Raw genomic sequence first — 24,622 nt, 5'->3', positions numbered from 1 at the left:
CCATAAGGCACAGGTCACTGTCTGTGGGTTCTCACCTGCGCGCACAATTGCAAGAGACCTTAGAACTCCAGGAACAACCATGGGGTTTATTTACAAACAGGGGAAATAACAAGCTCACTGTACCCACAAGTGGCAGCTGCCTCACCCAGGTACCAACAGCAAACAGCTCTTAGAGGCACCAGGCCCAGGGCCTTTGGCGCTCCTTTCAGGCAACGTCAGAGACAGGACCGAGGCCCAGTCCGTACCAGAGCCCCCAGCTTCTCGTCCCTCCTCGGAGGGCGGCTGCTGGACGCTTCTTTTCCTCTTTCATCGGAGGCCGGAACTGTCTTGTTTTCTTCAGGGGCCTGGCGTCTTCCTCCTTCTTTGGGGTCCCTGGTCATCCTCTCCTTCCGGGGGCTCTCCTCGTCAGCTCCTTTTTCTGGGGGCTCTCTTAGCGCCCCCCAACCCTGGCTTATATTCTCTTTCACCCACAAGTCTGATTGGACCATTTAGCACCAATCAGCTCACAGCTCTCACCTGATTGGTCCATTACAAACGGCAGTTACTGAGCTCTGAGGAGCAACTGCCACAACTGACTTATGGTGGGGCAGCAGGGTGGAAAGGACATCATTGTCCTGCCGGCTCCCGCCACTGAGATGGCTGGGTTCCGGTAACAAGATCAGTTAAACTTTAGGTCAGTGCTTCTCAAACTAAGACCCATTCAGATCAGCTGGGATCTCCAGATAAAGTGCAGATTCTGCTCCAGTAGGTTTAGGGCAGGGCTGAGGTTCTGCAGCTGTGACTAGTCCCCAGGTGATGGTGCTGCTGCTCAGGTAGGAACTTCATTTTGAGTAAGGAGGTTGTACCAGTTCCTCCTAATGATTCTACTAAAGGGTGGGGAACTTCCAATACAGTATCTGGAACAACTGGATGACAAGCAAATGTAGCAAGGAGCCAAAGTCTGGTACCTACAGCTGTGAAGAGGGAGACCCAGAAGAAATCAGCCATGATATTCACCTCCGAAAAGGATGAGGATTGGTTTGAGGTTCTCCAGTGGGAGACACTATTCCCAGCCACGTCCCTTCTAAGACACCTGCCTTTTTCTTGGGGTCACGCTTGTCTGTTGTGCCATCACTAGAGGTCCCTGATGGACATTTGTTTTTTGGGGTGCATTTGGTGCCAGACAGAAAACTACATTTCCTAACTGTACTGGGTTTGGGCAGACTTCAGTTCTTGACTATGGTCATGAAAAAATTCAAAGCTACCTCAAAATAGAGCAAAGAAAAATTTGTTCAGACAGTACACCCAGGAAGAAGTCTGGATGTGCAAAGTTCATGAAAGAACAACTGTGAGGAGTGGTGGGTCATTCCTGGGTAAATGGTGTGTGGGTGCTTCTCACACTGTCCTTTTCTGGGGTTTATGGTGCAGTTGCACCCAGGGTGTTGGTTTATGGGTCCAGGCGGGAATTTCTAAGTCACTCCCCCTTCTGTTATGGTGCAGAATAGTATAGTTTTATCTGCCCTACAGCAGGTTGGGGTGGGGAACTGCCTTCCCTTCTTGGACATTTCTTGGCTCTCCAGCTTTATGGGTTCTGACAGGTGTTTCCTGGGGTCCTGGATGTAGCTGGCTATTAATTCTCTGTAGTTTTTCCCTCAGTGTCCTAACTGCATAATGGGATCTGACCACATTTTCAGTGTATGTTTCCAAGCTGGGGAAGGGAGTAAGGGCGACAAAATCTGTGTGTGGGTGTGAGGGCCTGAAGAGACATCTCCATCTGGGCCAGGGAGCTCTGGTTCTCTCCGCCTTGTTTGCCCCCTACAACTGTGGCAAGAACACAAAGCCTTTAAGTATGTGTAGTATCCCAGAGAGACAAGATAATGAGTATTTTTCTTAGTGCATCCATGAAGTGAACATACAATACATTCTTAATTGCATTTAGAACATTTATTTAATCAAGTGTAACTAGTAATTTCAGAAAATGCCGAATAATTCTGATGTTACAGCACACTCCGAGTGCCTTGCTCCACATGCTCACAGACTTTCCTCCGTTTGGCTTTGGCGCGTTATTCCTGAAGTCATGTTCCTTAATTCCTGTGGACTCTGTGTCTAGTTTTTATTATTCGTTTACTTATCTAAGCCTACGACCCGATCATTTACTTTTCAACCTTCAAATCACTTCAGCCACCCACCACCTGATTTCTAAAAGTTCTGAGTAGGAACTTGAGAGTCATATGTACATTTCTTTGTACTTCATGGCAAATCCCCCTTGCGCTTCGCTCTTTCATAAAGCCAGAACGAGGGACAAAAGAAATGAGAACGTGGATTTCCCCTTCCCCAGGACTTCCAAGCACATAAAGAAAATAACGTTGCCTCTAAGCCTCTCCTAATCTCCCTTAAGATGAAAATGCTGCTCCCCCTCACACTGCAGAAAGGATATATGAGGCTTTCAAACCACCCAGATGGATACTAGAAAACAAATTGAGTTAGAGAGGTCAGAAACACACAGCAGCAAATGTGGAAGTAAAAAAAATCTTTACAAGCAGAAGTTTCAACCCCATTTTGATTGTGTCCCACTAATACATGTTATTTATCTATTCAGAAACTTTCTATGTGCTATCTTGTAAAATGTTCACATAAGATGTGACAGGATAAGAATGATAAAGAACACACATTTAAGTCATCCTCAAAGATAGTTATGCCCTTTTATTTCTTGTACCCCACTGCTTCATTTTGGGTTACACCTTAGAGTGCCATCTAGAAACTCCTCTTTGGATTTGGGGCTGGTCAGAAAGACCTGAGTTCTGTCTGGGCTTTGGCAATTTATTTAACCATGGGAGAATTGTATAACCTTTCTACTCCTAAATCTGCCCATCTGTAAAATGCAGGAATGACAGCACTTATAGGCAGGGGTGCTATGAGAATTTAGTAAGATATTATAAGACATGTGAACAGAATTTAACTTTTTAGTAGGTTTGGTCCATGGGACATGTTCAATACTAGTTAGGAATGATTATTCGTGACTTAAAGCATCAAGTTTAGAAAAATTATTAAAACTTTGGGACTAAGGCATGAGATGAATGACTGCTTGCTTTTCTTTTTTTTTTTTTTCAAAATTATTATTGACTCAACATTTTATTTATTTTTTTTTTAATTTTTTTTTAATTTTTTTTTTAATTAATAAATTTTATTTTTATATTCCCCATACAATTGCAATCCCCCCATTCTGACCCCAATCCCTCCCCTCCCGCCCCCCACCCCCAAAAAGTGTCTCTGGTTCATAGTTTTTGTTGATTTTGATTTTCACTTTCTTATAGTTATTCATTTTCCTGGTCCCTTATTTAAGTTTTCTAGATCCCTGCTATGAGTGAGACCATCCGGTATTTTTCTTTTTCTTTTTGGCTTATTTCACTGAGCATGATCCCTTCCAGCGTCATCCATGTTGCTGCAAATTGCATGTGTTTATCTTTTTTGAATGCTGAGTAATATTCCATGGTATATATGTACCACATCTTCTTGATCCAGTCATCTATTTTTGGGCATTTGGGCTGTTTCCAAAGCTTAGCTATTGTAAACAGTGCTGCTATAAACATAGGGGTGCATATTGGAGAACTGTCCAATAGACCTTCTAAGGGCCCTGTGACACTGGAGATAAGGAATATTAGCCCACAATTAACTATTGATTAGGGCCCAATTTTCTTAAAATTAGATGTTAACTAATTAAGTTGCATACTATTCTTGTGTAATAACAAAGCAAATCCTTTTGTCCATAGAGGTTATAATTGTATTGCTTTTTTTTTTTTGCTTTGTTTGAAAATCTAATTTAGCAATTTGATTCCAGCATTCTGTCTTTTATTTACCATGTATAAATCAATCTTATGAATCCTTTAAATCACTTTTCATCATGCTGTTTCCTCATTAATAATTAAAGTAAATCTATGACACATACACATTATGTATTTGGTAGTAGGGTCACAGATGTTGAAAAATTTTACTTTGACACCAATCTTTCTGCCTTCAATGTCAGAGCTGTGTTCTTTTGTCTGCAACTGAATTATTATTAACTAAAGAGCCATATTTGTATTGACATAGTTTTATTCTTTTTTATTCCAGCTACCCATCAACCTCTTGGCTACCAGGTGTTTCAACCTGCCTGAATTATTCTCCACGAAGACAAATTTTTTTTTTTTTTTTTTGGTGGGACACTCGCCAGTGGCCGGGGATCGAACCGGCGCTGCAGAGGCCGCAGGCAGCCCCGCAACACAGTGCTCAACCGCTGCGCCACCAGGGGAGGCCCACGAAGACAAATCTTGAACTTACTTGAATATTAAAGCCTTCCCTCCCTCTTAAAAAAGTTAACATTGGGCCTCCCCTGGTGGCGCAGGCAGTTGATAGCCACACTGAAGCTGTCCACAGCCTCTGCAGCACGGGTTCGATCCCTGCCTGCCAGCAAGAGTCCCACATGGCGCGCAGGCCTCTCCTGTCTTGCCCGCTGCTCCCCTCAGCAGTGTATTTCAGTCAGTCTTCCCATTCTGTTCCCCGTTCTGTCTCAGGTGAATCCTCTCACCCTCCCGTGCATCTGGCCTGTACCCTGGTTCTTGTATAAATAAATAAATCTTTTTTAAAAAAAGTTAAAACATTTATTTTTACTCTGTTTAATTCAGGAGTTACTGAAAACACAATTGTGAGTGCTTTTAAGTGGTAGGAATTACATGTTCTTTTTTCCATTTTCTATTTTGTTATTGTTCATGTTTTCTATATGAATGATGTGCTATATTCATTATGCAAAGAAAAAAAATCTTAACTTAAAAAAATTGGTCTCCTACCATGTGCATAGAGCTGTGTGGAATTCAATGGGGATCACCGTGCCCAGCAGTTCATTGCTCCCGCCTTAGAGGTACAAAGGTTTCAGCACAGCTGTGAAACAGGATAGATTATAAATACAGACTGAGAAAGAACAGTGTGTCTGTGGAGAAAGGCTGGAAGGGGACAATAGAAAAGGAATCATGTTGGAGTAGCATTTGATAGCTCCATTAATAATTAATATTCAGAATTTAATATGCATTTGTTATGTGCAAGTTTTCCCCCAAATCCTTCATATGTGTCTCATTTAATTATCTTCACTTCTTTTATTGTGGTAAAAAATACACCATAAGATTTACCATCTTAACCATTTTAAGTGCACAGTTCAGCAATATTAGGTATCTGATGTGAAACAAATCTCCAGAAATTTTTCATCCTGCAAATCTCAAACTTTATACTGATTCACCAACAATTCCCCTTTTCCCATTTCCTCAGGCCCTGGTACTACCATACCATTCTGCTTTGTTTCTATGAACTTGACCACTTTCGATATACACATAAGTAGAATTATACAGTATTTGTCTTTTTGTGTCAGGCTTATTTAACTTGGCATAATGTCTTCAGGTTTCATCTATTTTGTAGCATGTGACAGGATTCCATTCTTTTTAAGGCAGAATAATATTACCTTGTGACTTGAGGCACCCACATTTGTTTATGCATTAATTTTCCAGGTATTTGGCTTGGATATGCCTCTTTGCTACTGAGAAAAGTGCTGCTTTGAATCTAGTGGTGAAAATACCTCATTGAGACCCTGCTATCAAGACTTTTGAATATATGCCTAGAAATCGGAATTGTAGATCACATCGTAGGTCTGTTTTTCAATTTTTTTGGAAACCCCATAATTGTTTTCCGTACAGACTGCATGATTTTGCAATCTGACCAACACTTGTTATTTCTCTATTTTTTTAATAGTGGCCATCCTAGTGGGTATGAGGTAATATCTTATTGTGGTTTTGATTTTTAGTTCTCTGATGATTAATGATGCTGATTAATGATGTTTTACCACTGGTATATCATCATCGTAGAAATGTCTCTTCAGTTCTTGGTCATTTTAAAATTAGGTTATCTTACATTTTCTTGTAGAGTTGTAGGAGATTTATATCTTCGGTGCTAACCCCTTTTCACACATTCACTGGTAAATAATTTCCACTTGCATATTTTTCCTTTTATTGCCTGTGCGTAGCCAAGAAATCATTTCCAATTCAATGAAAATTTACCCCTACACTTTTCTTCTTGGCATTTGAAAGTTTTTTTTTTTTTGGTTTTTAATTAATTTTTATTTATTAAAGATTTTGTTTTATTTATTTATGTATACAAGAACTGGAATGTAAGCCAAAGGTGTGGGGAGGTGAAAAGATTCACCAGAGACAGAATGGGGAGCAGAAAAGGCAGATGTACTGAAATACACTGCTGAGCGGAGAAGTGGGCAAGACAGGAGAGGTCTGCTGTGCCATGAGTGTTAGCTGCCTGGCCAGGGATAGAACTCTTGCTATAGTGGCTGGTGATCACTTGATAGTACTGAGACTTTAACCCCTGCATCACCAAGGCGCCCTGTTTTTAATTCATTTCGGGTTAGTTTTTGTATATGGTGTAAAATAAAGATCTAGTTCCATTCTTTTGCTTATGGCTTCCCCCAAACAAGAGGCTGACCTTTCTACCATTGAGCGTATAAAGTCATCTTAACATATAAGAGGGAACTTAACTTCTTTATTCTTCATACTATTCCATTAGTCCTTTTGTTTGTCTTTATACTAGTACCATACTGTTAAGATTACGGTAGCTTTATGACATATTTTGAAACTTTAAAATTAAAAATTTTTCTTTTCTTTCAAAATTGCTTTGACTATTTGTGTTCTCTTGAGATTTCATATGAATTTTAGGATGGTTTTATCTGTTTCTGAAAAAATATCCATCAGGCTTTTGATAGAGATAGTGTTGACTCTGCAGATTGCTTTGGATATTATGGCAATTTTCACAATACTGTCTTTTAATCTATGAACATGTTTGTCTTTACTTTTTTTTATATCTTAATTTTTCATAAATATTGGTAGTTTTCAATGCACAAATTTTTCACCTCCTAAACCTAAAATCAGGTTTATTCCTATGTACATGATTCCCTTTGATGCTATTGTAAGTGGAATTTCTTTCTTTTTTTTTCTTTTTTTTTTTTTTTGCATTCAATCATGCTTTATTTTTTTTTTTTTTTTTTTTTTTTTTTTTTTTTTTTATAGCAATTGAAGGTTTTATTGTGTATCTTTTAAATTATACCAGCCCATAGAACCAATGTCCTGGGGCATTCGAAAGAGGAGGTTTACTCACTGCAGTAGAAGCAGAAAACGTAAAGTGATTGCTGTGGGCTTAATAATAGCGTCATCTCAAACAATGGAACAAATATAGACATGTATCAGGAAACATTTACTTTAATGGATTATAATCTTCTTCTACTAAAAGACAATGTGTAGTAACATTAAAGTATTATAATTTCAAAATATATATATAGGAAACTTTTAAATGTACATAGTTTTGATCATATTATCATTATTACATGTGCCCAAAGTAAGCAGAAGCATAAATCAAGGTTTTTGTACATAGAAATACATTGCAGAGTTAAGTTTCATTTGTTAAAAAATTGGAGCCCACTTAAATAGGCGATTAAATGAAACCAAATACATTTTAGGGTACTATTTATACATAGGTATTGGTTAATTTATAAAAGAAATTTTAATGGGTATTATGGGTTATATGCAATATTCTTTAAAGTTTTTTTTTTTTTTTTCAGTTTTATTTTTTTTTTTTATTTATTTTTTTTTTAAATATTAAATTTTATTTTTATATTCCCCCATACAATTGCAAATGCCCCATTCTGACCCCAATCCTTCCCCTCCCGCCCCCCACCCCCAAAAAGTGTCTCTGGTTCATAGTTTTTTGTTGATTTTGATTTTCACTTTCTTATATTCATTTTCCTGGTCCCTTATTTAAGTTTTCTAGATTCCTGCTATGAGTGAGACCATCCGGTATTTTTCTTTTTCTTTTGGCTTATTTCGCTGAGCATGATCCCTTCCAGTGCCATCCATGTTGCTGCAAATTGCATGTGTTTATCTTTTTTGAATGCTGAGTAATATTCCATGGTATATATGTACCACATCTTCTTGATCCAGTCATCTATTTTTGGGCATTTGGGTTGTTTCCAAAGCTTAGCTATTGTAAACAGTGCTGCTATAAACATAGGAGTGCAGGTGCTCTTTGGAATTGATGTTTCTGTGTCCTTTGGGTAAATACCTAGGAGTGGAATTGCTGGATCATATGGAAGCTCTATGTTTAGTAGGTCCAGAAATCTCCACACAGCTCTCCATAGTGGTTGGACCAGTTTGCACTTCCACCAACAGTGCACAAGAGTTCCTTTTTCTCCACATCCTCGCCAACATTTGTTGTTGCTAGTTTTTTTAATATGTGCCATTCTCACTGGTGTGAGATGGTATCTCATGGTAGTTTTGATTTGCATTTCCCTGATTACAAGTGATGTTGAACATTTTTTCATATGTCTGTTGGCCATTTGCATTTCCTCTTCAGAGAAGTTTCTTTTTAGCTCTTCTGCCCATTTTTTGACTGGATTATATTCTTTGTTGTTGCTGAGTCTCATCAGCTCTTTGCAGATTTTTGTGATCAGTCCTTTATCATTAGTGTTGGGTGCAAAAATGTTCTCCCAGTTGGTGGGGTTTCTCTTTGTTTTTGTTATTGTCTCTTTTGCTGTGCAGAAGCTCTTTAATTTGATGTAGTCCCAGCTGTTGATCTTTCTCTTCACTATCACTGCTTTGGGTGATGTGTCTGTAAAGATGTCTTTGATGTGCAAATCCCGTAGTGTTTCGCCTATATTTCCTTCTATGTATTTTATGGTTTCAGGTCTTATGTCTAGTTCTTTAATCCATTTTGAGTTGATTTTTGTGTATGGTGTGAGGTAGTGGTCAAGCTTCATTCTTTTGCATGTAGCGACCCAGTTTTCCCAGCACCATTTATTGAACAAACTTTCTTTGCTCCAATGCATAGTCTTTGCTCCTTTGTCAAAGATTAGTTGACCATAAATCTGTGGGTTTATTTCTGGATTTTCTATTCGATTCCATTGGTCTGTATGTCTGTTCTTGTTCCAATACCATGCAGTTTTGATGATTATGGCTTTGTAGTATAGTTTGAAGTCTGGGAGTGTGATGCCTCCATTTCCTTCTTTTTTTTTCAGTAGAGCTTTGGCTATTCGGGGTTTTTGGTGATTCCATATGAATTTCATCAATAATTGTTCTATTTCTTTGAAGAATGCCATTGAGATTTTGATTGGAATAGCATTGAATCTGTATATTGCTTTTGGTAGGATGGCCATTTTAATAATGTTTATTCTTCCAATCCATGAGCAGGGGATGTCTTTCCATTTCTTTGTGTCTTCTTCTATTTCTTTTAACAGTGTTTTATAGTTTTCTTTGTATAGGTCCTTTACCTCTTTTGTTAGATTTATTCCCAAATATTTGATTTTTTTGTTTCGATAATAAAAGGGGTGTTTTTTTGATTTCTTCTTCTTCAGATTTATTGTTTGTGTATAGGAAGGCTACTGACTTTTGCGTGTTGATTTTGTATCCTGCCACTTTACTGAATTGATTGATGAGTTGAATTAGTTTTTCTGTGGAGATTTTGGGGTTCTCTATGTATATTATCATATCATCTGCAAATAGTGATAGTTTGACTTCTTCTTTTCCTATTTGGATTCCTTGGATGTCTTTCTCTTGTCTTATTGCTCTGGCTAGGACTTCCAGTATTATATTGAAAAGCAGTGGTGAGAGTGGACATCCTTGTCTTGTTCCAGATCTTAATGGAATTGCTTTCAGCTTTTCACCATTGAGAATGATACTGGCTGTTGGCTTGTCATAGATGGCCTTTATGATGTTGAGGTATGTTCCTTGTATCCCAAGAATTTCAAGGGCTTTTATCATGAATGGGTGTTGCACTTTGTCGAAAGCTTTCTCAGCATCTATTGATATTATCATATGGTTTTTATATTTCTTTTTGTTGATGTGTTGGATAACGTTGATTGATTTTCGGATGTTAAACCATCCTTGTGCCCCTGGAATGAATCCAACTTGGTCGTGGTGAATTATCTTATGGATACATTCTTGGATTCTGATAGCTAAAATTTTATTGAGGATTTTTGCATCAGTGTTCATTAGGGAGATTGGCCTATAGTTTTCCTTTTTTGTGTTGTCCTTATTCGGTTTTGGTATTAGTGTAATATTGGCTTCATAGAATGTGTTTGGTATTGTCCCTTCCTTCTCAATTTTTTGGAAGAGTTTGTGAAGGATAGGCACTAATTCGTCTCTGAATGTTTGGTAGAAATTCATTTGTAAATCCATCAGGTCCTGGGCTTTTTTTTTTTTGGGAGGTTTTTAATTACCATTTCAATTTCGCTCCTTGTAATTGGTCTGTTTAGGTGTTCTATTTCTTCTTTATCTAGCTTTGGGTGATTGTAGAGTTGTAGGAATTTGTCCATCTCCTCTAGATTGTTGAACTTGTTTCCATATAACTGTTCATAGTAGTACTGATTATTCTTTTGATTTCTGCTGTGTCCGTTGTGATTTCTCCTCTTTCATTTATGATTCTGTGTATTTGTGCTTTCTCCCTTTTTTCCTTTGTGAGCCTGGCTAGGGGTTTGTCTATTTTATTTATTTTTCAAAGAACCAGCTCTTGGTTTCATTGATCTTTTGGATTGTTTTTTTAGTTTCAATTTCATTTATTTCTGCTTTGGTTTTATTATTTCTTTTCTTCTACTGGTTCTGGGTTTTTTTTGTTGTTCTTTTTCTAGATCTTTGAGCTTCGAGATTAGGTTGTTTCTTTGAGTTCTTTCTTGTTTTTTGATGTGAGCTTCTATTGCTATATATTTTCCTCTTATTACTGCTTTTGCTGCATCCCATACATTTAGGATATTGGTGTCCTCCTTGTCATTCAATTCAAAGAATTTTTTAATTTCTTCTTTGATCTCCTCGTTAGTCAGTGGTCTTCCAGTAGTGTGGCTTTTAATCTCCATGAGGTAGGATAGTTCCTTGCCTTCTTTTTATGATTTATTTCTAGTTTGATGCCTTCGTGGTCAGAAAAGATGGTTGGTATGATTTCAATCTTGGTGTATCTGTTGATATTTGTCTTGTGCCCCAGTATGTGATCGATCCTGGAGAATGATCCATGTGCGCTTGAGAAAAATGTGTACTCCGTTTTTTTTGGGTTTAGTGTTCTATAGATGTCTGTTAAGCCCAAATGCTCTAGGTCCTTATTTAGAGCTTTAGTTTCTTTACTTATTTTTTGTCTTGTTGATCTATCCATTGTTGATAGTGGTGTGTTGAAGTCTCCCACTACATATGTGTTTTCTCTGATGTCTGTTTTCAGAGAGGACAACAGTTGTCTGATATATTTTGGTGCTCTTTCGTTTGGTGAGTATATGTTAATGAGTGTTATTTCTTCTTGAAGTATTGTCCCCTTAATCATAATGTAGTGACCATTGGGGTCTCTTTTTATTTTTTTGAGTTTGAAGTCTGTTTTATCTGATATAAGTATAGCTGTTCCTGCTTTCTTTTTTGGCCCATTTGCTTGCAGGATTGTTTTCCATCCTTTGACTTTGAGCCTATTTTTATCTTTTGTAGCTAAATGTGTTTCCTGGAGACAGCAAAAGGTTGGGTTTTGTTTCTTAATCCAGGCTGCAACTCTGTGTCTTTTTATTGAAGAGTTTAGTCCATTTACATTTAGAGTTAATATTGATATGTTAGCATCTGTATTTGCCATTATGTTTGTCTTTCCTTTGATTTTATTTATTTATTCTTTTAATAACTTTTTTTTTTTTTTTTTTTTTTTTTTTTTTTGGTCTTCTTTCGTTGTTATTCGTCCCTCTGAGGTTCTGGCTTTAGGATTCCTTGTAGTATTTTTTGGAGTGGGGGTTTAGTCGCAATGAAATTCCGGAGTTTCTCTTTGTCTGGGAAGGTCCATATTCTTTCTTCATGGAGGAAAGAGAGCTTTGCGGGATAGAGTATTCTTGGTTGGCATCTGTTTTCTTGGAGTCTGTTGACTATGTCCCTCCACTCTCTCCTTGCCCGTAGTGTTTCTTCAGAGAAGTCTGATGTCAGCCTGATTGGTTTTCCTTTGAATGTTATCTGTTTCTTCCCTCTTGTCAGCTTCATTATTTTTTCCTTGTCCTGGATTCTTGGGAGCTTTACTATTATGTGTCTTGCTGTGTTTTTCCTTTCGTCGTGGAAGTTTGGTGTTCTTCTTGCTTCTTGTATATCAATTTTCAGCTCCTTCTTCTCATTTGGGAAGTTCTCTTCAATTATATCCATGAATATTTTCTCTGTTCCTACATCTCTCTCCTCTCCTTCTGGAATTCCTATAACTCTTATATTTCCTTTCCTCATGGAGTCAGATAGTTCCCGAAGTCTTTCTTCATTCTTTTTCCTTCGTACTTCTCTTTCCTTTTCTGTTTTGGTTCTTTTTATTTCTGTGTCTTCAAGATTACTTATTCGTTCTTCCATTTCATCTATTCTGCTTTCATTGCTTTTCCCAGAGTTCTTTAGTTCCTCCATTAATTCTTTGATCTCCTGCATTTCTCTTACTTCCCTCTTTAGGGACTCAATTTCCTTCTTCTGATCTATCACTTTTTTAATCATGGCAATTTTAAATTCTCTTTCTGGAAGGCTCAGAAGTTCTTCCAAGTTGCTGTCGTTGCAATCTGGGGAGTGGTTTTCTTTTTGTGGTGTGCTTCTTTCCTGAGGAGTTTTTAGGTTGCGTGTGGTTCTTCTACTCCCTACTGTCTGTTTTCTAATTTGTCGTATGCGTTGGGACACTGTGTTGCTCGGACTGACTGACATCTTGGGTGAACTTCTCCGCTCCCCTCTGGCTCTTCCAGGAGCCATCTCTGTCTTCTGGGGGAGCTTTCTGCTGGATTTAGGCAGTTTTTACTGAAGAAATGTCCCTGTTCTCAAATGGCGAAGCGGGATGCAGTCCCTGCGCCTCCGGTTTCAGGCACACTCTTCTGCGCACCCGGTCTGCCCCGGACGTGGGTGCCTGCTCCCTCTGTGGGCTCAGACTGCTGGTCGGAAGGGGCCTGGCGTGGAATAACTTCCCGGCTGGCCACTGGGTCCTCCAGAAACCTGCCCTTTTCAAGCAGTCTTAAGAAATGTCCTGTTTTATAGGGTGTTAGTGACTTTTTTTTTCCTGGTCGCTAGGTGGCGCCAGAGATCTCTCCTATTGTCCTTGGGGGCTGTTTTTCGCCTCCCCCCACCCCGTGGGACAGAGAACAGAGCAGGAATGGTAGGGTACACCTCAACAGCTTTGGGGTGCTGTGTCTGCCTTGTGCCCCACCGTCGTGGAGAAACCACGCCCCGAATTTTCGTGCCCCGGGTCTCAGTTCAAAGCCCTCAGTTCCAGGACGCGGGCTGTAGCCCAGTTCAGTGGCGCGGGAATGGCGCCTTTTGCACAGCTCCCGTGCCTGGGCGCCTGGTTCCTGCTCACTCAGGGAGGGACCTTCACCTCAGTGAGGACCTCCGCGCGTCTCCCCGCAAGCCTAGGTCGTCTCCCCGCAAGCCTAGGTCGCAGGCGCGGGACCTGGGCAGCCGCGATCCAGGTCTGCACTTGCTTTTCAAGCGCGCCGAGCGCGCCGCGTTTCCGCGCAGGCTTACTGGCAGCCCGGGCTGTGTGCGCGTCTCCCGGGGTCTTTGTTCTTCTCTAATGGCGCCCGGAGCCGTTCGCTCAACGCCGTGGTGGATCCTGCAGGGTTCGCCTCAGCTCCCGTTCACGGGGTGTGGTGGCTGCAATAGTTCCTTTCCACTCACAGTCCCGCTTGCTGCGTCGTTTGTTCTTGTGGGTCGTTTTGGTTTGTTGTTTCCTCCTCTCTGCCGTTCGGAGAGTGCCGCCTCTGTGGGCGGGGGAGGGGAGCAGGGTTCTGCGCTTCCCTCCCTTCTAGTCCTCTTTTATGGCCAGTTTCTTCTTCGGGCAGTTCGCTGGCGTCACCCGTTTATCTTCCGTGTCCCAGTTCTCACTGGGACCTGCCGCTTTTCCTCCCTATTAACTTTTTTTAATGGGAGATCTTACTCGCAGCGTCTCCTCACCGCCATGTTGCTCCGCCCCCCTGGAATTTCTTTCTTAATTTGCTTTTTGGTTGTTTCTTTTTGGTTGCCTATTGTTAGTGTTCAGAAACACAACTGATTGTGTGTATGTGTGTGTTGATTTTGTATCCTACAGCTTTGATGAATTTATTAGCACTAACAATTTTTTTTGGGAAGCTTTTGGAGCTTTTGAAAGCTTTTGGAAGATTATCATGTCATCTGTGAACAAAGATAATTTTATTTCTTTCTTTTGAATTTAGATGGCTTTTGTATTTTTTCTTGCCTTATTATTCTAGCATTCATGGTCTTCACTAATTTTACAGATTAGAAAATTGAGGGAAAAGAAAGAAGTTAATTAGTTGTCTAAGATAGTAGAGCTAAGTAGAAGAGCCAGAATAAAAGCTTGATTTTGAACTCTGAAGCCAATAGTTTAATCAACAATGTTGAAAAGGATTTAACTTTGTTGAGATGGTAAGGGCAGGAGCATTCTGGACAGATAAATTCTAACTTGCTTAATATTTCCTTTTTTATCTTTCAGAGATTGCCATATGTTGAGCGTGGTTACTAAACTCAAACATGCTCTGAACAAAACTCTGCTGAATATACTTCATCTTTTGTATTTTTTGGTAGATGATTTGGAAGGCAATTTTTACCCTGGGTCAATTTGAACAGAATCCTTAATGAAATAAATCTGTGCTAAAAATAAACAAACTGTAAAAATTGCCTTTGTAAATATACTCTTCATAGTTATTAGTTTCCTAAGGTTTTTTATTTTTATGTTTTATACATAGATTCAAACTTTTAGGCTGAAAGAGACATTAGACAAAAAATAGAAAGGAGAAAAAAACAAGAAGTAATTTCTTCTTCTCTCCCTCCTTTCCTTCTTATTATAGAAGAGATATATGGTGCTTTTTAACTATTAATAAAGGGACATAATTTAAAAGAGGGATTTCCTTCTTTGCTTCCATCTCCACAATTTATCTTCCCAGAAGTAGGCCACATTTAATAAAATTTGTTTAGTCTCTACTGATCCATTTCTATGCTTAGACATGTATCACACAAATACACACTTGCATTGCTATGATTTTTTAATTTTTTGACTTTATTTATTTTAATGAAGCACCATTTTCATCTTTATTAATTTGTTGTAATAGAGGATTTGTTGACAAAAGTTCTCCCACCACCAAAGCATCCATAATCTTCCACCATAGTTCACTATGCTCTCTATCCCCCTTGGTTCTTACCCCTCCTCGCTGCCTTCCCCTACCCTCCTGGATGCCTCAGATTTAGGGTCAGCTTTCAAGGGTTTGTTTTTAAGGTGTGTCTTTGTTTCACCCTTTGTTTGGACTTTTTTATTTTTCTTTTCTCCATTGTTTGCTGTGGGTTTGCTCTGCTGTAGTTGGGACTGTTACTGTGTGCGGGTCTTTCCGTCTCATTGTTCCTGTCATTTGATTGTGGTGGGCATGGCAGCTTGGGGCTCATGGGGTCTGGGGTGGATCTGGGATCTCTCTTGTAGATGCTTGAGGCCAGTTTCTGGTTGCGGGGTGTCCAAGCCTGGGCAGGGACTGTAGTCAGGGGCATGGTCTGGTGGCATGAACCCCAAAGCCCTTAGAGCAGGTTTCCTCCAGTATTATTTTTGTTACCGTTTGAAGAAAACAAAAAACAACAACAATGCTATCGTATTTACCCAGGAATCTTCAACTTGCCTTCATTCCACCCTGTAAGGGCATAGATCCTCCATGTGACTTGAGATAATGCTATTCATTGAAAAGACAGTTCTAGACTCAGCTAAATCCTTCAACACCATTTGCTCTGTGGTGACTGAAGCTTTACAGCAACAGAACTTCACCAATTATCAGAAAACAAATTTTAACTTTAATGCTACAGGTATTGAAGCCCTCAATTTTCATGATGTTTTTCTCTTTTTGTATTATATACACACTTAATCTTTATGAAATCAATAGGGGAGTTGTCTTTTTCCCAATGTGGTTGACAGTTCTTTCCAGTACTGCGTTCAGTACTGTACTCTTCATAGCAGAGAATTTAGGCCAGGAAACCAGTAACACTTTAGGCAGAATCAAGTTCATTTTTGCTGAAAAATAAAAAATTTTAGCATTTTCTAAAGACTTATTTCCCGAATTTTAAAATCATTAATCTCTAAAATTGATGCTATCCTATTTATTTACACACACTCACCAAATTATGGAATTTAGAAAAATCAAGTTCTAAATATTTCAAAATTATATGAATTACAATAATGCCAGATACAATATTAAGAATTTCATCTCAACCATATATTTCATATATAATATTATATGGCACTATGCTGTCATTATTTTACAGATGGGCAAACTGAAGCTGCATGAATTCTTTTATTTTATCTAAAACCATTGAAGTTGTGAGTAATGGCAACAGAACTTGAAGCCAGGTAACATAGGTTCTGAATGCCTCTCACCAGCACAGCCTTAACCTTGCTCTTATATTTTATCTAGCCTTACCCTTGATCCTATATTTTATGTGATACTACAATTGAATCCTCAAAAGACATATCATTAGGATGTGAATGTGGATAGTTAAGTTGTTGGGATTTCCTTCTATTTCTTCTGAGACACACTCAAATCTTAGGAAGTCAACTGGTTTTGAAACAAGAACAAACCCCTTGATCTCAAAATGGTGATTTCTTATCCTGCCCATACTTTAAATTAATCTTATTGATGGGTTTCTTGGCAAGCATAGTTTTATTTGTTTTACATGTTCCTTTTGGTAGGTGGAAGAATAACTATGTGAGAATTATGCTCTAAATAAAGCAACATTTAGGCCAGACTTAATTTTCTAAATTTTATTTTTATTTGCCAAATTCTTCTGTACTTTTTTTGGAGGATAAACACGTTTATTTAATAAAAAGAAAAGTGATATAAAATAATATTTTAGTAGTAAACAGCCAGGAATGAATCTATTTCTCTTTCATTCAGCCAAAAAAATTTCCAGCCAGCAGTTAGAAGTGAAATTGATAGTATTAATATGCGTGAGCTATTTTGTGGTTTTTTCCTGAGGTTAAAAGAATTTCAACCTTAATATCTACCCAAAGGACACAGAAACATCAATTCCAAAGAACACCTGCACCCCTATGTTTATAGCAGCACTGTTTACAATAGCTAAGCTTTGGAAACAACCCAAATGCCCAAAAATAGATGACTGGATCAGGAAGATGTGGTACATATACACCATGGATTATTACTCAGCATTCAAAAAAGATAAGCACATGCAATTTGCAGCAACATGGATGGCTCTGGAAGGGATCATGCTCAGTGAAATAAGCCAAAAAGAAAAAGAAAAATACCGGATGGTCTCACTCATAGCAGGAATCTAGAAAACTTAAATAAGGGACCAGGAAAATGAATAACTATAAGAAAGTAAAAATCAGAATCAACAAAAAACTATGAAACAGAGACACTTTTGGGGGGGGTGGGGGGCGGGAGAAGAGGGATTGGGATCAGAAAGGGGGGGTTGCAACTGTATGGGGAATATAAAAATAAAATTTATTATTAAAAAAAAAAGAATTTCAACCTTAAAACCCACCCTTTCTGGATTTTAAAATGTAGTCAAATGAATGTATCACAATACTTAGGCCTAACCTTACTGCAGAGCTGCTAGTCAGGATTAGGGTTAGCTGGAGGTTATGTGGGGAATGGGTGCTCTGTGCACTGTTCTTTTGCAATGTAAAACTTTGAATCAAGGAAAGGGGAATAAGGAAACATGCTTTCATTAACTCTTTTTTGGAATAACCTAAGATGGCTGGAAAACAAGCATAGTTTTGAATTCTCTTGGATTTTGGATCACCAGGGAAAAGATAAAAACAGAAATTTGTAGAATTTATTAATGACTATTTTATAACTGTCTTATCTAAACCAAAGAGAAATTGAGGGAAAGAAAGTGGTTCCCAAAATAATTTACAGCTTAGTAGCTGTAAATTTTTAAATAACTTGGAGTTCTAGAACTTTCTGTCTGGTTGGGAAAAATAATGACCTTACTGATCAGTTTCAATTGTTGACTTGTTCAGAAAATGTCTCATGAAATCTATGATTCCAGGGACTCCCTGGTGGCACAGTGGGTTGAGCACAGTGCTGTGAAGCTGTCTGCAGACTCGGCGGCGCTGGTTCGATTCCTGGCTGGCCAAGGAGATTCCCACATGACGTGGCAGACCTTTCCTGTCTTGTCCGCTGCTCCCTTCAGCAGTGTTTTTGGTTCGTCTGCCTGTTCTGCTCCCCACTCTGTCTCTGGTGAATTCTCTCACCATCCCATGCCTCTGGCCTGTACCCCAGTTCTTGTACAAATAAAATAAATCTTTAAAAAAAAAAGAAATCTGTGATTCCAAACATTTCAGACACCATCTCTTTTTTTTTTTTAATTGAAGTAAGATTAGTTTTCCACACTGTACATGATTCAGAGGTATAAGTTCACACCTCTTCAGATATGTTACCACAGCACACCCACCACCAAGGCACCCATAGTCCTCCATGATAGGTTATTGGGACCTCTCCCACTTTTGTTCTCTATCATACCCTTATCCCTTTGGTAACCTCAATTTTACAGTCAGATTTCTAGGGTTTGTTTGTGGCTTAGTTTTGTCTATCCCTTTGTTTTGTTTCTCCATATTCCACATATGAATGAATCAATCCAGTGTTTGTCTTTATCCTCTGTCTTGTTTTGTTTAGCATAGTTCCATCAAGTTCTATCCATTTTGTGGCAAATAACAAGATTTTGTCATATATATTTTACATATATATTTATATATATGATTTTTTATAAAAAATATTTTTATAAAAATTTTTTTAAAACTCTTTTATGCACACACACACACCTGACTAGTAGTCCATTATGTGTGTGTATATACATATATATGTATATATACTGTATCTTCTTAATCCTCTCATCTGTCCTTCGTCACTTACTCTGTTTCTACAATTTTGATACTGTAAAAATGTAGACGTGCAAATATCCCTTCAAATGAACGGTTTTACATTCTTTAGGTAGATACTTAGAATGGGAATTGCTGGATCACATGCTAGATCCATTTTTATTTATTTATTTTTTAAAAGATTCATTCATTCATTTATTTATTTATTTATACAAGCACAGTCAGAAGCGCAGGAGGGTGAGAGAATTCACCAGAGTCAGAACGGGGAGCAGAACAGACAGACTGAGAAATACACTGCTGAGGGGAGCAGCAGGTGCAGCAGGAGAGGTCTGCCATGCCATGTGGGACCCTCACCGGTGGCCGGGAATCAAACCAGTGCTGCAGAGGCTGCAGGCAGCTTTGCCACAGGGGAGGCCCATGGATCCATTTTTAATATTTAGAGAAATCTTTATACTGTTTTCTACAGAGACTGGCCCAGGCTACATACCCAGACTACAGAGGCTAGCCCAGACTGTATTAACAAGGGTTCCTTTTTCTCCACATGCTCGTCCATGCATATTATTTCTAGCATTTTTGATAGGGGTCATTTGTACTGGTAAGAGATAGTGTCATTGTAATTTTCATTGCTATTTTCCTGATGATGTGTGATGATGGACATTTTTAAATGTGCCCATTGGCCACCTGTATTTCTTCTTTGGAGAAGTGTCTATTAAGATCTTCTGTCCATTTTTCTTCTTTTTTCTGTTTGGTGTTGTTGAATTATATGAGTTCTTTATAGATCTTGGATATTAGCCCCTTTGTGAGATGTATGATGTAAAATCATTTTCTCTTCAATAGGGTGTCTTTTCATTTTAATGATAGCTTATTTTGCTGCGCAGAAGTTTTTTAGTTTGTCGTAGTCCCTTTGTTTATTTTCCCTTGCTGTTGAAGTCAGGTTCCCAAAAACATCCTTGAAGTAAATGACATGGAATATTTTGCTTATATTTTCTTCTAAGTATTTAATGATCTCAGGTCTTAACATCCAAATTATTTATTTATTTATTTATTTACATCATTGTTCATTTTTACACAATATTTGCTTCCCCCCACCCCCTCAGGTATAGTCCCCATAGAGTTTCCTTCACCAATGCACCCGTGCACCATCATCTCACTCCCCTGTGCTCCTCCCTCCCTCTGATCCCTCTCCCTCCTCCTCCCCTGCAGTGTGTCTCTGATTTATAATTGTCTGTTTTTGCTTTATTGTGTTTTGTACTGTTATTATTATTTTACACTGATGTGTTATTTGGTTCCCCTATATTCCTGTAACAAGTGAAACCATCTGATATTTTTCTTTTTCCTTCTGGCTTATTTTACTGAGCATAAGTTCTTCTAGCTCCATCCACATTGCTGCAAATGGCATGAGTTTATCTTTTCTGATTGCTGAATAATATTCCAACATCCAAATTTTTAACCTATTTCGTGTTAATTTTTCTATATGGTGTGAGTTAGTTGTCCAATTTCGTGTGGTTGTCCAGTGTTATGTGTTTGTCCAGTGTTTCCCAACAATATTTGTTAAATAGACTTTCCCTTCTCTTGGTTCCTTTGTCATGGATTATTTATCCATATTTGTCTGGGTATCTTAACTCTCAATTTTATTCCACTGTCCTGTGTGTCTATTTTTACTACAGTACTATATTGTTTTGTTATAGTACTATACAGTACTATAGCTTTGTAGTATAGTTTGAAGCACAAGATTGTGAAACTTCCATTTTCCTTTTTTGTCAGGATTGCTTTGGCTCTTTGGAATCTTTTATAGTTACATATGAATTTCAGTAATGTTTGTTCTATTTCTTAGAAAAATTGAAACTACAATAGGTATTGCTCTGCATCTGTATATTGTTTTGGGTAAGATAACCATTTTAAAAATGTTAATTCTTCCAAAATATGAGCAGGGAATATCTTTCCATTTCTTTTTTCCCCTTTATATTTTTTTAACAAAAATTTTCTTTTTTTTTCCTCTTTTTTCTTTTTTTTAAAAGATTTATTTATTTATTTATTTATTTATACAAGCACTGGGTACAGTCAGAAGCACTGGAGGGTGAGAGAATTCACCAGAGCCAGAGCGGAGAACAGAATAGGCAGACTGATGAAATACACTGCTGAAGGGAGCAGTGGGCATAGCAGGAGAGGTCTGTCACGCCATGTGGGACCCTTGCCCGTGGCTGGTGATAGAACAGGCACTGCAGAGGCTGTGGGCAGCTTCGCAGCCCAGCGCTCAACCGCTGCTACACCAGGGGAGGCCCAACAAAAATTTTCATTGTGCAATTTCTTTACCTCCTTTGTTAAGTTTATTCCTTGGCATTTAATACTTTCCAATGTTATGGTAATGGTATTATTTTCTAATTTCTTCCTTTTCTAGTATGTTGTTTACATATAGGAATGCAATTTATTTTTGTGAATTGATTTTGTAACCTGCGACTTACTGTACTTCTTTATTATTTCAATTAGTATTTCAATCTTCAGGGTTTTTTAATGTATATTATCATTCATCTGAAATAGTGATGGTTTTACTTCTTTCCAACATGTATTCTTTTTATGTCTTTCTCTTTTCCAAATGCTTTAGCTAGAATTTCCAGTATTATGTTGAGTAATAACAATGAAAATTGATATCCTTGAAGCTAATCTTGAAGGAAAATCTTTCAGTTTCTCACCATTTAATATGATATTAGTTGTAGGAATGTCTATGTGACCTTTATTATGTTGGGGTATGTTCCTGCTATACCCATTATTTGAGGTTTTTATTATAAATGGAAGTTGAATATTGTCAAATGCTTTCTCTGCATCTATTGCTGGAGAATGATTTTTATATTTCCTTTTGTTGATAATGGTGTATTAAATTTATTGATTTTCAGATGTTGAACCTTCCTTGCATACATACAATAAATCCCATTGGTCAAGTTGTATAATCCTTTTAATGTATTGTTGAAATTTGTTTGCTTATATTTTGTTGAAGATTTTTACATCTATTTTCACTGGGAATATTGGTTTGTAGTTTTCTTTTTGTGTGTGAAGTGTTTTGTCTGCTCTTGGTAGAAGAATAATATTGTATCATTATTTTTATAACAAATGCTTGAAACACCTTTCTAACTATTCTGAAATGTAATTTATATATAACACATTACAAATAAATGTGACATCCTGTTATAAAAGAGTAGTAAAAGAAAAGTAACTTTTGTAAAGTATGTATTCCAATTTCCAAATACCCATCCATGTTTACTGTTGAAAAATAATTAAAAAAAAAAGGTAAAATAATGATTCTTATCCAGGTGTAAAATGAACATAAGTTATATATTTTAATTAACTGAAAATGAGGAACTGGTCTAATGTTATAACTTATTCAAGAGAGAAATTAAAAAAGGAACACACTTATGGATCATCAATATTGAAATGAATCTACAAAAAGATGCAAACCTAGGTCTTCAATGGTTGGGAGGACAGGTTAATTGGTACTCTGCCAAATAGTATAGAATTTGCATGTCTACAGACAAAAATTTTTTCACATTGGTATAAGTATTCTGCATTTTACAGTATTGTGATATAGCTCCCAATGAAGCAGAATCAGATAATTAGAGGAGTGTACTATAGACTACAATTTTTTATTGAAGTATACATTTCCCCCTACACTGTTTTTAATGAGATAATCAGCTACTTGCTACTATAGGCATCTAAACTGGTTACTGACCCAGTGGTTGAATTGTCATCCCCAATATATTGAAAAGTGATGTCACTGGATAGTTTCTGAAATGGAGACCAACTCTGGGTAAATTTCTGAATAAAGTACATTCTTCCTTCAACTTACTTAGTACCTAAAGTCTAGACTATTTAGTGCTTATTTAAACTGCTTGAGAGAACTTCGTATTTGAATGTATAATGAAATTAGGATCTAGGTTCAGATAATTATAAATTAGTTTTTCACCTGTATGAATATCTGGCAGGATATTTGAAAATTGTGAGGGAAATTGCAAGTCTTTCATTGTGAGTGATTTTCCTGCATGATGCAGGGGATCTACCCCTCTGACCCTACCCACTAAATGCAATGGTGCCTTCCAGTCATTGCACATTGTGATGATCAAAAAATAGTCCCACAAGTTGTACACACACTAACTAAGGATGGAGTCCTGATGGAGAAACACTGTCATAACTGAAATGTGCTCTGGGGCCCACTGCTTCACCTCAGCTCCACCTCTAGCTGTTGCTTAGCTAGGCAATAGTAGAACAAGGCAACAGGCCTTCTTGAACAGAGTAAGGTTAAAATTATGTTTTAACTTTTGCATTCGTTTACTTTCTTCCTTTATTTTTTAAATATTTTCTTACATCTTTATTCATTTTTGTACAGTATTTCATTTTCCCCCTCAGTTGTAAACAATTGACTGATTTTCTCTGAATTCTTTTCTTCCAGGTTTACCCATCAAGTAAACATCCAAATGACATCCCTAACTCAACATAAATTCCCCACCCACTCCAAGTTTATATAAATTGGAGATTTCTTCTGTCTTTCTAAAGTGTGTTTTTTTTTTAATCTATGTTCTTGTCAGAACTATAGGGAGCTTTCTGAGGAAAAAGTACCTGCATTTTGGTAGTGTTTGCAGTAAGATGGCTGAGTCATTTGTTGCATTATCTTGTCATCCATCAAAGCTGGTGATAAGAATACTGAATTCCTGGGGATTGTTTGAGGAAAATATTAAAAGCTTTGATTGAAAGTACCTCCATTGTTCTTCCTTCCTTCTTTGTTCTTTCCCCTTGGTCTATGGTGGTGGAATATGGGTGAGTTGGTGGTCGATTTACTATGATGGTAATACCTGATGAAGTATCCAATATTACCTAAATTAAAAATAAATAAATAAATTAGCTATAAAAAAAGAAAATTAAAAAAGAAAGGATCTCCAACACAGGCCAGGGAAACATTCTCATTGTGATTTCCTATCATGCCCCAAATGCCCTGGGACCCTGCCAAATGCCGGGGCCATATTATCCTGATGTAATTAAGCCATAAGCCCCTTTTGGGGGCTCAGCTTGAAGTCATGCACAATCCCTGAGGAGAAGAGTCACACTTGTAGCAATGCCAGGCTCTTACCTTTCTTTTCCAAATGTCTGCAAGTTAAACCACTTTTATAGAAACTGGAGCTATTTGATATTTAAAATGTCCTATTTGGAATGCTCCTGTGATAAGAGATGGGTTTGACCACCTCAATGGCATTTGCTGTAACAAAGCAGTAGGATTTGTAAAATTTCTATCTTCATAAAAATTTTATGCTACTTTCCTATCCTTTAGTTCTATCTCTCTCCCTCTCTCCCCCTCCCTTCTTTCTTTCCTTCCTTTTTCTTCTTTCTTTCCCTTAGCTCAGATCACAGTGTGACCCAGACTTATCTTCTCTTCAAATTAGTATTTCACCTTCTATAGCAGATCTACTTCTGCAAAATGTTCATAGGTTTTATAAGAACTCCAAAGCGGGGCGGGGAATCATAGAGCAAAAGTAGTTAAGAATTCTTGGGCCTCCCTGGTGGCGCAGGTGGTTAAGCACCGCACTATGAAGCCATCCGTAGCCTCTGCAGCACGAGTTTGATCCCCAGCCAGCAAGGGAGCTACCCACATGGCACAGCAGACCCCTTCTGTCTCGCCCACTGTTCCCCTCAGCAGGGTATTTCAGTCAGTCTGCCTGTTCTGCTCCCCACTATGTCTCTGGTGAATCCTCTCACCTCCCGCATC

The 24,622-nt window shown here is 38.0% G+C and overlaps 1 long non-coding RNA gene across 3 annotated transcripts; it reads left to right on the top strand.

Annotated features, from left to right (window-relative positions):
* The first annotated feature begins 571 nt into the window (after nt 1-571).
* On the top strand, nt 572-23,589 carry LOC129146759 (uncharacterized). Of its 3 annotated transcripts, none has more exons than XR_008553932.1 (3): nt 572-812; nt 5,511-5,648; nt 23,315-23,589. It is a non-coding gene; the product is annotated as an uncharacterized LOC129146759 (long non-coding RNA). The 3 variants fall into 3 exon arrangements; XR_008553933.1 differs by lacking the exon at nt 23,315-23,589 and adding an exon at nt 18,048-18,280; XR_008553934.1 differs by lacking the exon at nt 23,315-23,589 and adding an exon at nt 14,497-14,648.
* Nucleotides 23,590-24,622: the final 1,033 nt, after the last annotated feature.

The sequence above is a fragment of the Talpa occidentalis genome, unplaced genomic scaffold, assembly GCF_014898055.3.
Source record: "Talpa occidentalis isolate TD23 unplaced genomic scaffold, MPIMG_talOcc4v2.1 talOcc4.4, whole genome shotgun sequence".
NCBI classification, from domain to species: Eukaryota; Metazoa; Chordata; class Mammalia; order Eulipotyphla; family Talpidae; genus Talpa; species Talpa occidentalis.
This window is presented reverse-complemented; position numbering and strand designations above follow the sequence as displayed.